This window comes from Mesoplodon mirus (assembly GCF_964341445.2).
Source record: "Mesoplodon mirus genome assembly, chromosome: 16".
In the NCBI taxonomy this organism is placed as follows: domain Eukaryota; kingdom Metazoa; phylum Chordata; class Mammalia; order Artiodactyla; family Ziphiidae; genus Mesoplodon; species Mesoplodon mirus.
Window position 1 is genome coordinate 66,465,040 of NC_138992.1, and position 13,754 is coordinate 66,478,793.

At 38.5% G+C, this 13,754-nt stretch overlaps 1 protein-coding gene across 17 annotated transcripts in view; it reads right to left on the reverse strand.

Annotated features, from left to right (window-relative positions):
* SGK3 (serum/glucocorticoid regulated kinase family member 3) overlaps positions 1-13,754 on the reverse strand; it is a 117,694-nt gene that overhangs the window by 64,291 nt on the left and 39,649 nt on the right. For 2 of the 17 annotated variants that reach the window (XM_082601694.1, XM_082601706.1), the window contains exon 1: positions 1,896-2,190. The exons of 13 other annotated variants lie outside the window; for them this stretch is intronic. The gene's annotated coding sequence lies outside the window, so the exon portion shown is untranslated. Of the gene's footprint in view, positions 1-1,114; positions 1,223-1,895; positions 2,225-13,754 lie in introns of those variants that run through there. 2 more of the 17 variants (XM_082601695.1, XM_082601703.1) reach the window with 2 other exon arrangements.

Genomic DNA, 13,754 nt, shown 5'->3' on the forward strand with positions numbered 1-13,754 from the left:
GACAAATACATAAATAGACAAATACATATTATACGAAGAATAGGGTTGTATGGCATTTTAAATAGGAGGGTCTGACTGAGATAGTAACATCTGAACAAACACCTACAGGTGAAGGAGTGGCCTCTACAAGGGGCCAGGGAAGAGTCAGCAACTAACAGACCAGTATCTCCAAATGATTTCACTCCATGATGCTTTTGAAGTTAGCAGCAACTGCGACATATCTCTTACAGGACAGGACCCAGTCCTATTTCCTTGCGCTAGCATTCCATGCCTATCTTACCCAATCAAGAAAACTTCACCAATAACACAAAGATAACAAACTGCCTAGAAGGTCAATTTGTTTATACTGGCTGTTTACATTCCCTACATGAGAGAAAAGGACTGCATAAAACAACAAAACCAAAGCACTGTCAGAACATGTTTGTACAAAGCTTAAGAAGACAATCCTCTTGTTCTCAAAGCAATCGTTGATGTAGCAACTTTCAGACTTGTGATTTAAATCAAAGGTGCTGAAGAATGATTATGAATCATGCAGTTAAGCTACCAAGCAGGATGTTGCTGAGAGAAAAATTATTCACAGCACCATAAAACTGTCAAAAATAAAAATAGTACTATTATCAACACAAGAAGTAATATCATCCTTCGCTTTTATAATTTGTTGCTCAGCAGAGCTGAATTCTGGTCTAAGCCCTGCCATTGATTGGTTTTGGGTCTTCGGGCCTCATTCTTATTTATAAAGGGCAGCTCATCTGATTTTTCAGATTCCTTTCAATTCTGAGTTTCCATGTGGCAGGTTACGATTCTTATGATGTTTATTTAGTTTATGTATTTGGGTACTCTGGTTTACCTCATTTTGCAATAATATTACAAATAAGCACCCACCCAAAATAGTACAGCTTGTAAGTTCTGTATAAAGTGATATGAACTTCTTTTTAAGCACCAGAGCTTGGTGCTTAAAATGAGGCTACACTCACTGCAAAAGTGCTGCCTTTCTTCATGCCTCTTTCAGAACAACCTTCAAGACTGAGGTTTCTGTATCATTTGAGAGTAGCTCTGATTTGGAGCAAGGTAGTAGATGGATCACGTCTATAGTACAACAGAAAAGTAATGAGACCTTTTCCAGTGCGACTCAATCTTTGAAAACTGTTCCAAAGGAATCCGCAAGCAACAGCTCTGCAGAAGGTTTTTCTTTCTGCAGCTTTGAAGATTAATGCCCATCTGACTGCATAATAAAGAAAACAGCCAAAGTTATTGTGGACTATGAGGCAGACACTAAGTAGTAACTCATTTAATCCTCATAAAAATCCTATAAGGCTGCATCTCTTCTTATTCTCATTTTTCATATGCAGAAGCAAAGTCATAGAGAAGTTAAGCAAATTGCCCAAGTTTTCACAATTAATAAGTAGATTCAAAGCCTGCTCGCTTAATCTCCACAATCCACTGCCTGTGTAAACCCTGGTGTCCTTGTTTAAATAACAGTCCCATTACCAGTCGCACTATTCCTGCAATCTGAATAATAACACGAAGTCAAAATAAAGCCGCATCGTAAGTTCACTACCGAGTTTCTCCTCCAGTCCTGAACCACAAACCAGATATGTATTTTAAAGAATACAAAGTCTCTGGAGTACCTGAGGTCTCTCGAGATTTGTGTGGTGCGTGGAGCGGGGGTGCGTCCCGAACTAATGAGGTGAACAAGTGCTGCAAAACTAGAGCCCGACCCGGTCTCCCTCACTCGGTGTACTCACGCCACGCGGCCGCCGGCCAGCGCCCTGCGCTCCTACTCCGCGCGGAAGTGGCACCGGGGCCGTCCGGCCAAACCACACCTGCCTCAGGCGCGCGCCCGCGGGGTCCCTCCACCTGGCCCACGCGGCGCAGGGCCCCCTGCCCATACTTACCTTAGGGGACCCACGCCCGGCGTGTGGCGAGCGGGAAACGCCGCCACAGCTGCGCCACACTCCACCGAGTTCCACGCCGCGCCTCCCGCCCCCAGCGGCGCCCGCCGCGCTCCCTGCCCGGGCCAGACCTTCGGGCCCCGCCCCCCGCGGCAGGGCCCGCCCCCACCAATCAACGGCGCCGTCTGGGCCTATGGCCCCGCCCAAAGCGTGGGGGCAGGGCTTTTGCTCACTCAGCTCCGCCCCCGGCTCGCTCCGGGGTCGGTGCTTCCGAGAGGAGCTGTAGGCAGGGTGCCGCCGGGAACGGCCTGTGGGTGTGTGACCCCCGAGGGAGGAAGGGCTGGATGCAAGCAGAGGGAAGGGATAAAAGGAGAGAGACAGCCGTTGGGGTAAGAGGAAGAAAGGCTTGGGAAGGGGAAGAGAAGCCACTCTCCCCGGGTTCCAGCTAAGGTGTAGGACTGGGTGAGACATCTTAAAATAACAGCGTTCACAGCAGGGCAGGGCAGGAGTCACACACGGATTCTGGGTTCCATGCGTGAGAAGTCACAGGGAATGGGGTTTAGAGGGGCAAAGAAAGGAAGGAATTCCTTTACTGATCTCCACCACACAGCCTCTTTGTTTTAAATATTGTGGAAAGGACTCCCAGTAAGAATCCTCACTCCAGACTTAAATAAACGTTAATCATTCCCTCTCCCTTCAAACAGCTCCCCTCAGACAACTTTTCAAGAGAGCAGACCTGAGTTTGGCATTAATGCCCACAGTGTACGACTACAAGGTTTGCGACGGCGTGTATGGATAGAGAAAAAAATCAGACTATTGGAAAGGAATTATCTTAACTATTAATTTATTTGATTTGGGAAGGTGAAAAACGATTTGAGGAATCAAGTCAATAACTAATTGAATTATGGTGGGGAAAACACGAGACTCACTTTGCCAGCAAGCAGGATTGATAACACAGTAACCTTTGCTAGAAGTATTTCAGAAAATAATGCCAAGAGGCCAGCCTAGCTGTGTGGCCTGAAAGAAAGTCACAATAAGGAAGTCCTCAATTTCCTTATCTGTAAAATGAAGAGATTAGGCCAGGTGCCCTCATGATCTCTAAATGCCCTTCACACTCCACGTCATCCTGCCAGGTTCAACAATTAAAGGAGGAGGACCACAGGGAAAGCGCTGTCCAGTCGGGAGCCACACAGGAAATTGGGAGTTTTTAGAAAAAGCCTCAGGGATCTCTGGTATCATTTCATTCAAGCTCTCCTCTCTGACTTTTCTATTTGTAATAATAATAACACTCTACTCCTAGCTCAAAACTTCAGGCTCTTCTTCCCACTCAATCCTCACATTTAGTCACTAGGTCTTTGGTTTTCTCCATTACAGGGTCTCTTCAATGACCCTTCTCATTTTCACTGTCATCTCTGTGCAAAGTACAAATTCAAAGAACTCAGAATCTTGCATCTGACCCCTACCTACTTTTTCTACCTAATCTCCAACCACTCTCTGTGTACACATTTGTCTGACAGACTGTCTCCTCACTGTACAGTATCCACAACATACAGCCAACACTCCTGCCGCTGTCGCTGCAAACTTACAGCCACTGCTTCTCCACTCAGAATACCTCTCCTCAGTCCTAGCTACCTGTCGGGACTATGATAGCTCAGCTCAGGGCCTCTCTATGCAATAAAACTGCTATAATGCTTAGAATCTGTACTGCTCCACTTGGCACTTAGCAAGAACTACCTTGTTTTACTTTCTCTCTTATTTATCATATTTATCTTCAAAACTAAACCATAAGCTACTCACTGGATGTGCCCAGGTTCCAGCCAATCCAGGAAGAAAAAGCTATTTTCAATATCTCAGAAACCCTAAAAGAAATTATATATTCATCAGCAATTAGGCTATTCAGGTTACCCACAACAGCAAGATTCTCTGTTTTTGTCTGAAATTTTACTGAAGTAACATCAATTACTTCAAGCAAACCAAAGCTTTGCTGGATAGTTATATGTGACTGATTCAAAAAACAGGAAAATAAGTTATCATTAAATAAGACTTGTTTTGAAGACTAAATCTTTGAGATTCATGGAGGTACATAAAAATAAAAAGTAACCTACCCATTCTTTGTCACCCCATTGCCCAAACAGGTGATAAACCCACAGTAAGTGCTTAAAAATATATTCATCAGACTGGTTATTTTCCGTTTTCCTTAAGTCCCCTCTCTCCCTTGCTGTAATTAAAATACTGGTCTTTTCTTTTTCATGCAAATAAAATTGTTGGAGTTTCCCCTTCTAATTCCAAATAAACTTTCAAGAATAAGATAAACAAGAATCACTCAGTACTTCTTGGAGTTGGACTAGAAAGGTTTTTAGTGTTCCAGAAATAAACCCTCGATTCACAGTAAATTGCCTGTGTTAGGGGGCCCTACACACTATTAAGATCTTTAGAAAGTAAATTTTCCTTAACTGCAACCTTGCCCAAATTACACAAGTAGAAGCAGAACCAAGTTTGCAGAATGACTACCAAGTAAGAGTGAAAACTGATTTGCAATCTATCAATGGCTCCTTGTGTTTTGAAAATGTCACTGGCATGTTTAAAGGAAGCCCCAGAGCTCTGAGGTCTGGCCCAAACAATCTATAAATCACTAGTCACAGCAAACCTTTCTAATATTCTGGAGATTTAAGAAGTATTAAACAGGCAGACTAAACAACAGTCACACTTCATTTTACAGAGTGGTTGTACCAGAGGCTTTTGGTTAAAGACTCTTGGAACTTTTCCTCTCCTCAAAGAGTGAGGTGACTATTAAGAGTAGAGCCTTGGGGAAACTTCTGAATCCAGCCAAGATGGAGTAACAAGAACCATATTTGCCCTCCCACCTAAACCAACAACAACAAAGAAGAGCCAGACAAAATAAATAAAACAACAGTTTTTAAGATATTAGATGTCAGGCAGTAAAGGAGAGTGATCCCTCAGGGATGGGAAATAAAGGAGGTTTACCCCAGCTTATTACCTTCAGAGACATTACAGGCCATGACATAGGAAAGGGGAATCACAGGAGAGCCCAGCAGATTCCCTGAGCTGAGGAGATGGAGCTGTGAGTTCAGGGAGAACAAGATGGTTGGAGTTCACGGGACAAAGTATGGGAGACATAACAACAGAGAATCCCAGAGATCTGCAAAGGGTCCTCCTCCTCAAGAATTCAACAGAGTTGATCAGTGCATGCATGGAGGAAACTACCCAAGGCTGAGGAAAGAACAAACCACTGAAAGCATTAGAAGGAACATTACTGGGCACTCACAGAGGGACAGGAAGAGTGGCTGTTCACACCAGGCTGACTAGAAAACCTCCCAATTCAATGAGGAGAGTACTCAGAAAGGTCTTGCCTTAGTACTGGAGAGTAACTAGCCCTAGACTAAATGCTGCTTGGATGCCACCAAAAAAATAAAAGATCTGAAAGGATCAAACTATTTTAAAGCAATTTAACTGCATCTGAAGTTAAAATTCAAACATCTTTACAGGAATACAAAAATATTCAGCACCCAACAAGATAAAATTCACAATATCTGCCATTCAATCAAATATTACAAGGCACAGGGCTTCCCTGGTGGCGCAGTGGTTGAGAGTCTGCCTGCCGATGCAGGGGACACGGGTTCGTGCCCCGGTCCGGGAAGATCCCACATGCCGCGGAGCGGCTGGGCCCGTGAGCCATGGCCGCTGAGCCTGCATGTCCGGAGCCTGTGCTCTGCAATGGGAGAGGCCACAACAGTGAGAGGCCCGCATACCACAAAAAAAAAAAAAAAAAAAAAAAAAAAAAAAATATATATATATATATATATATATATATATATATATATATATATATATATTACAAGGCACAGCAAGAGGCGAGAAAATATGACCCATGATGAGGAGAAAAACCAATCACTGAAACTAACCAACAACTGACACAGATGTTAAAACTAGCAGACAAGGACATTAAAAGTTATTATAATGGTAATATACTTAAAAAATTAAGTAGAGACAAGGAAGGTAAAGAATTTCTAAATCCAACTTCTACAGATGAAAACAATCTCTGAGGTGAATAATACATTGGTTGGGATTAACAGAAGAGTAGACATTGAAAAGGAAAGGACTGGTGAGCTTGAAGACACACAACAGAAACTTTCCAAAATGAACTATACAGAAAAAAAGTAAAGAGAATCAATGAGCCATGGGACAAGTTCAAACAGCCAAATATAATTGTAATTAGAGTCCCTGAAGGAGGGTTGGGGAAGGAGATCAGAAAAGATGTGTGAAGAAATATGACTGGCATTTTTTCAAAATTTGATGAAAATTATAAACCCACAGATTTGACAAGCTCAATTAACCCAGACACTAGGAACATGAAGAAAACTATACCAAGACATTTAATAATGAAATTATTAAAAACTTGTCAGCGATAAAGCAAAAATCTTAACAGCAGCCAGAGGAAAAAAGGCAAACTATGTATGGAGGAACAAAGGTAACAATGACAGCAGATGTCTTGTAAGGAATAGTTCAAGGAGAAGATAGTGGAGCGACATCTTTGAAATACTGAACAAAAAAACTGTAAGCCTAGAATTCTATACCTAGCAAAAACATCTTTCAAAACTGAAGGAAATACAAAGATTTTTTTCAGACATATAAAAAAAAAAGAAGCCAAAGAATTCATAACCAGCAGACCCACACTACAAGAAATGTTAAAGCAAGTCCATCAGACGGAAGGAAAATGATTCCAGGTTTCTAGAAATATAGATGTGCGCTAGGAATGAAGAACACTGGGAATACAGGTTTCTCCTGCTATCCAAAAGTAGAGTCTTCCTATGAAAGCTTTCATAACCCAAAATGGTGTAAAACGAAGTCAAAACAATATTTAGAAAGAACAACACTGAACGACTTAAACTGCCTGATATTATAAAGACATAATAAAGCTATAGTAATCAAGACAATGTGATCATTAGAACACACAAACAGATAATTACAACAGAATAGACAGTGAAATAGAGCTTTGTGACCTTAAAAAGAGAAACTGCCCAAAGTATCACAACCACTCAAAAATAAGAAGACTTAAATCCAGGTCTTCAACTTTAATTCCTGAGCTCTTTTCACTGTAACTGCCTTTCTCATCCAAGCTCATGTCTTCAATTTTCATCTCCGTACAGTTGGCCACAATACGTTTACCTGAAGCATGACCTCTTTCCCAACTCTAGTTCCAAATTTCCAACTACCTGCTAAATCTCTCCCCGCCAAAATAAATAATTCATGGTTTTCCCTTCAAGCATATTCTATTAATATTACCTCCTAATTAGTACCTAATTCTATTAATAGTACCTCCTTTTACCCAGTCACACAAGTTCAAAACCTTGATTCTTCTTGGACTTCTCCCTAGATCTTCCCTCCTTTTCCCATTTAGGTTCTCAGAGCCTTTGATAATTTTGTTTTCTTTTTTTTTTTCTTTTTTTCCTTGTTTTGGCCACACCATGTGGCTTGTGGGATCTTAGTTCCCCAACCAGGGATCAAACCCGGGACCACAGCTGTGAAAGCACCGAGTCTTAACCACCAGACTGCCAAGGAATTCCCGATAATTTTGTTTTCTTAGGCTAGAATAGGCTAACTCCTCATCATTCAGGTCTTAATTAAACAGCTGTCTCTTAGACAGCCTTCTCCTATCTAAAGTAGGCCTTCCTCTGTTATCTCTATCATAGCAGCTTGTTCATTTTCTTCATACAGCATTGATCACAGTTTGCTCTTTATTTCACTGTTTACTGTTCCCCTGTACCTGCCCCATTAGAGTGCAAGGTCTATGAAAGCAAAATAATATATCCATTTGTTCACTATAGCATCCTTAGTGTCTAGAGGATATAATAATAGGGTGCAAATCATTAAGTGAATGAAGAGATTTGTTTCAAGTCTGACTCCACAATGTCTCTGGCATTTGTCCCTCTTCACTCCCACAATTTAGGTCCAAGCCAACATGTTGTGCTAATTTTCTAATGGTCTCCTAGTGTCCTCTCTTGTTCTTTTCCTATTCATGTCGTAAAATGCTGTCTAAGGAGGATTCTAGTCATGTCATTTTCTCTGTTCAAAAATCTATAATAATTTTAATATAATCTCTATTAAAACTCCAAAATCCTTGTTTTGCAGGAATAGAAAAACTGATCCTCAAATTTATATAGATTTTCAAAGGTCCTTATATAGCCAAAACAATATTGAATAAGAACAAGGTCTCACACTTCCTGATTTCAAAATGTAACACAAAGCTATAATAATCAAAACAGTGTGGTTCTAGCATAAGGATAGATCTATAGACCACTGGGATAGAATTGAGTTAATAAATAGACCTATACATCTATAGCCCACTAATTTTCAACAAGGGCGCCAAGATCACTCAATGGGAAAAGGATAGTCTCTTCAAATGGTGCTTGGCCAACTGGGTATTCACACGCAAAAGAATGAAACAGGACTCCTACTTCACAACATATACAAAAATTAACTGAAGATGGATCAATGAACTAAAAGAGTTAAAACTATAAAACTCTTGGAAACACAGGGATGAATTTTCACAACCTTGGATTTGGCAATGGATTCTTAGATATGACACCAAAAGCAGGAGCAATAAAAGAAAAAATATATAAATTGGACTTCACCAAAATTAAAAATTTTTGTGAATCAAAGGTCATTATTAGGAAATTAAAATGACAACATATAGAGTGAGAGCATATAACTGCAAATCATATATCTGATAAGAGTCTAATATCCAGAGTAAACAACTTGTACAACTCAACAACAAAAAGATAAATAACACAATTAAAAAGTGGGCAAAGGACCTGAATAGACATTTCTCCAAAGAAGATATATAAATGGCCAAAAAGGACATAAAAAGATGTTCAACCTCATTAGTCATTAGGGAAATGCAAATCAAAACCACAAAGAGATACCACTTCACATGCACTAGGATAGCAATCATCAAAAACGTAGAAAATAAGTATTGGTGAGGATGTGGAGAAATTAGAACCCTCATACATTGTTGGTAGGAAAGTAAAATGGTGCAGCTGCTGTGGAAAACAATTTGGCAGTTGTTCAAAAAGTTAAAAATAGAATTACCATATGACCCAGCAATTTCACACCTAGATATATATCCCAAAGAACTGAAAACAGGTACCCAAATAAATATTTATACATGTATGTGAAGAGCAGCATTATTCACAACAGCCAAAAGATGGAACCAACCAAATGCCCATCAACATAGACAAATTGTGATACAAATACTCAATGGAATACTATTCAGTCATAGAAAGGAATGAAGTGCTGATGCATGCTACAATGTGGATGAACCTCGAAAACACTGTGCTAAGTCAAAGAAGTTAGACATGAGAGTTTACATCCTGAATGAATCCACTTACCTAGGTAGATTCAAAGAAACAGAAAGCAGATTGGTAGTTTTAGGGGCTGAGGGGATGAGAGCATGGGCAAGAACTGTTCAATGGATATGGGGTTTAATTTGGGGGTGACAATAATGTTTGGTTTTTTAAATTTTTATTGGAGTATAGTTGATTGACAACGTTGTGTTAGTTTCAGCTGTACAGCAAAGTGAATCAGTTATACATATGCATAGATCCACTATTTTTTTTTTAAGATTCTTTTCCCATATGGGCCATTACAGAGTATTGAGTAGAGTTCCCTGTGCTATACAGCAGGTTCTTATTAGTTATCTAGTTTATATATAGTAGTGTGTATATGTCAATCCCAATCTCCCAATTTATCCCTCCCTCCCCTTATCCCCTGATAACCATAAGTTTGTTTCCTACATCCGTGACTCTACTTCCGTTTTGTAAATAAGTTTATTCGTACCCTTTTTTGTAGATTCCACATGTAAGTGATATCATATATTTGTCTTTCTCTGTCTGACTTCACTCAGTATGACAATCTCTAGGTCCATCCGTGTTGCTGCAAATGGCATTTTTCGTTCTTTTTTTATGGCTGAGTAATATTCCATTGTATATATGTACCACATCTTCTTTATCCATTCCTCTCTTGATGGACAGTTACTTTGCTTCAATGTCCTGGCTGTTGTAAATAGTGCTGCAATGAACATTGGAGTGCATGTATCTTTTCAAATTATGGTTTTCTCTGGGTATATGCCCAGGAGTGGGATTGCTGGGTCATATGGCAGTTCTATTTTTAGTTCTTTAAGGACTGAGGATGACAATTATGTTTCAAACTAGACAGAAGTAGCGGTTGCACAACACTGTATCAATAAATAGACTAAATATCACTGAATTGTGCACTTTAAAATGGTTAACTTTATATGAATTTCACCTTAATTTTTAAAAAAACACCTTAACAATGATGACTGAATAAGATCTTATCAGCCTAGCCTCCTAGATCCTCTATATTCTGACCATCATATGACCTTACTTCCCCTTCATGTACCCAGTGCTCCAAGCAAAACGAGCCCTTTCCTTTACATGCAACACAGACTTCATTTCTCTGCATATGTAAGTCCAACTGATCTTTCAAGGCATTATTCAACTATAAGCTCCTTTAAGATTTTCTCATTCTTTTTGTGGGGATACTCTCTTTCCTGTAAGTTTTTATGAGCATTTTATCTGCACCTCTTGTTTTCTAACTCAGAGTATTTATTTATATCTATATATCCTCTATTAGCCAGTAATTGCCAGCAAGATCCATATGTGATTCATCCTCTTATTCCCAGGCTTCTTAGGATACTCTTACACAGAGCAGACATCTAAAAAGTTATTGAAGGAAAAAGAATAGAAAATGAATTTCTGCATATGAATCCTCTTGGCTTTCATTATAGGACTAGAGGTGTGTTTTATATTTTGTATCTGTGAATATATTTGACTCTAGAATGTCTAAAACACTTTGAAAATCACATGGGGTAATATTACAATTTCCTGATGAAATGGTTATAAAAATATTTCTGAACACTAATATAACTAGAATTACTTGTATCCTTGACAATAATTGCTAACGTTAACAGTACAAGTCATAATAATAATAGCTAACAGTTCTATAGCACATATGTGCCACACTCTCCAAGCACTTTATATATACTGATCCTCACAATAAGCCTATCAGCTATATAAAATTATCACCCATATTACAGGTGAAGAAACACCTACAAAGTCAAAAAACATGTCCAAATGTCACTTAGCTAGTAATTGGTAGGCTTGGGATTAGAACCCAGGTACTTTGGTTCCAGAGTCTATGCTCTTAACCACTATGCTGTATCACCTCTCTACAATAAGTTTTACTGTGCATAATGAAATGTCTTTGAAAGGTCAATGAGTGTCCAAGAAAACATTTCCTAATATTACAGAGCAGATTAATGTGAAACTTTCACTGTTTTCCCAGACTTTGTGTTTGAAATTTTGAGATGACTAATAACTTTTAGAAATAAACTTGATTTCACTATACTGAAAGTATATTGACTAAGAAACAAAGTTGAAGCAGGAACACAATGTAACACACAATTAAAGATATAATAATGAATGAACTATAATAAAGGAACACAATGAAAGTATAAGTACAACAATGGGGCTGTAGACCTGAAATATAAAGGAGCCTGAAAATTTCATAAAGGAAGTCTTCTGATAATATAATTTTTAAAATGTGAATTTCTGTATCTCAAATTCCAATATAATTCTTATGTAAAACAGTGCTTATATATCTTTTTGCTTAAATGCATGTTGGTTTACATACATATTAATGTTATAGTGAACGGACCTAACTCTATAAAAGAGAATTAATAACCTATGATGTAATTATATTCAAGTCTCATATAGCAGTGGACCAAAGAAAATAAAATTTGATATACAACAATTAGAGGTTGTTCATCTTAGAGAGGAAATAAAATCTCTGACATCCAATTTAATCATTTTCTCAAGCCTCAAAAGTCTTTTCTATTAATCTTGTATGCAGAAAATCATCTTATTAATGAGGTACTGAGTAATTTTATTTGACACTGGAATTTGGAATAGGCCTTTGGGTTTAAATTTGTCTGAAATGATTTATATGATATGGTCAGTAACTTTTAATCCACGATTAATTACCTATATTTCATTTAAAATGCTGCCTAATTCAGATTCCATTAATTGACATGGAGATTACAAGGACATTTTTATGCATTCCTTTGTATGCTAAGGGGGGAAATTATTTTCCACCTTATTTTCATGATTCAATAGACTATGTCATAAACAGGTAAAGTTTTTTTGTTTTTTTCCAGTATGGATCCCAGAGTTCAGCACTAACAGCTTCATTCATATGAATTTACCTTCTAAGATTTTATTGTAAGTTCACCTTTTACCTAAGTAAAACACTTGCAAGCTCTCTTCCTTTGTAATTTTTCTCTATTCATACCAAATTTACATCACAATAACATATCTTTTAATAATAGAGTAAGAGAAACGTTAAAAAGGTGATGCAACATCCCAAGTCATTTACAGACAATGAGGAAGAAAGGGAAGAAGAGAAAGACGACTATTCCTGATTCTAATTCCTTGGTCTGATATCATGATTTATAAATTACTAATTATTGATTTAGCTAATATCTGCATTAACTGAAGACTAACATTTTATTTGGCAAAGAGTATAATAAAAATTCAATTTAATTTAGTAAGTACTGATTACCTAAGATGCACACTGCTCTCCATTGGGCCCTATGTACAGTACATTAAGTGTATAAAATTTAAAAATCTTTTAATCCCACCATCTATTGTTGACAGAACAAGAAACAAATGTTATTAAATATATAAGTTAGGGGGCTTCCCTGGTGGCGCAGTGGTTGAGAGTCCGTTTGCCGACGCAGGGGACACGGGTTCGTGCCCCGGTCCGGGAAGATCCCACATGCTGTGGAGCAGCTGGGCCAGTGAGCCATGGCCGCTGAGCCTGCACGTCTCTGGAGCCTGTGCTCCGCAACGGGAGAGGCCACAACGGTGAGAGGCCCGCGTACCGCAAAAAAAAGAAAAAAATATATATATATATATAAGTTATAGAGTGACCAATGGAGTACTTAAAAACGGTGATCTTACTACAGTGATGGGAGGAGGGCATGCTGAGTGAGCTCAAGTCTCATGTATTATATGTAATTGTACTTCAAAGATAATGTTCAAAGTTGACAAAAATCAAGAAAGGTATACGTTCATTATTTAGAGATATGCAGGGAAATATAATAGCAAGTAAAAGCAGAGAAGATTAAAAATGGCTCCTTCTCAAAATTAACCAAACAGAACTAACTAAGCTGATTAGAGGAATTACTTCAAGTGACTTCAAAACCAAGCACATTTCTAGTAGGAAAAACCCTGAGGATAAAAGAAACAAACAAACAAAAACTTTAAACTCTATTCAAGTAATCATATTGGTGGGATAACTAAAATGAGTAATTATCTTCGTGTCTTTAAGAACCAAGAATTTTGTTGTGGGAGAAAAGAGGTATAGATGGTTTTTTTAAAAAAACCAAAAAAACCTATAGTACTGAATTTCAGTTGGAAGTAACATTATATTTCATATTTTACCTGTAATATAATATATACATATATAGGTATCAATATTACCCAGCTCTGGCACAGAAAAGGCCTAAAATCAATGACCATTCCAGTAAGTGAGCACCGCCTGCACCTGGAGAGTGGTCTCTAAATACTTCCCACTAAAATGAATTAGGGCTCCTTGTAGAATTGGTTGATGCGGAGCTGGGGCAGGAAATGTACAAAATGAGCCTGGAATGTCTTAACTTCCTTAATCACTGGTATGATATCAATGATTACTAGAGTCACATCAAAGGCTTCAGAGGCCAACTCAAAGAGTTAACCAAAGATGGGAAAATAGAGTCCAAAA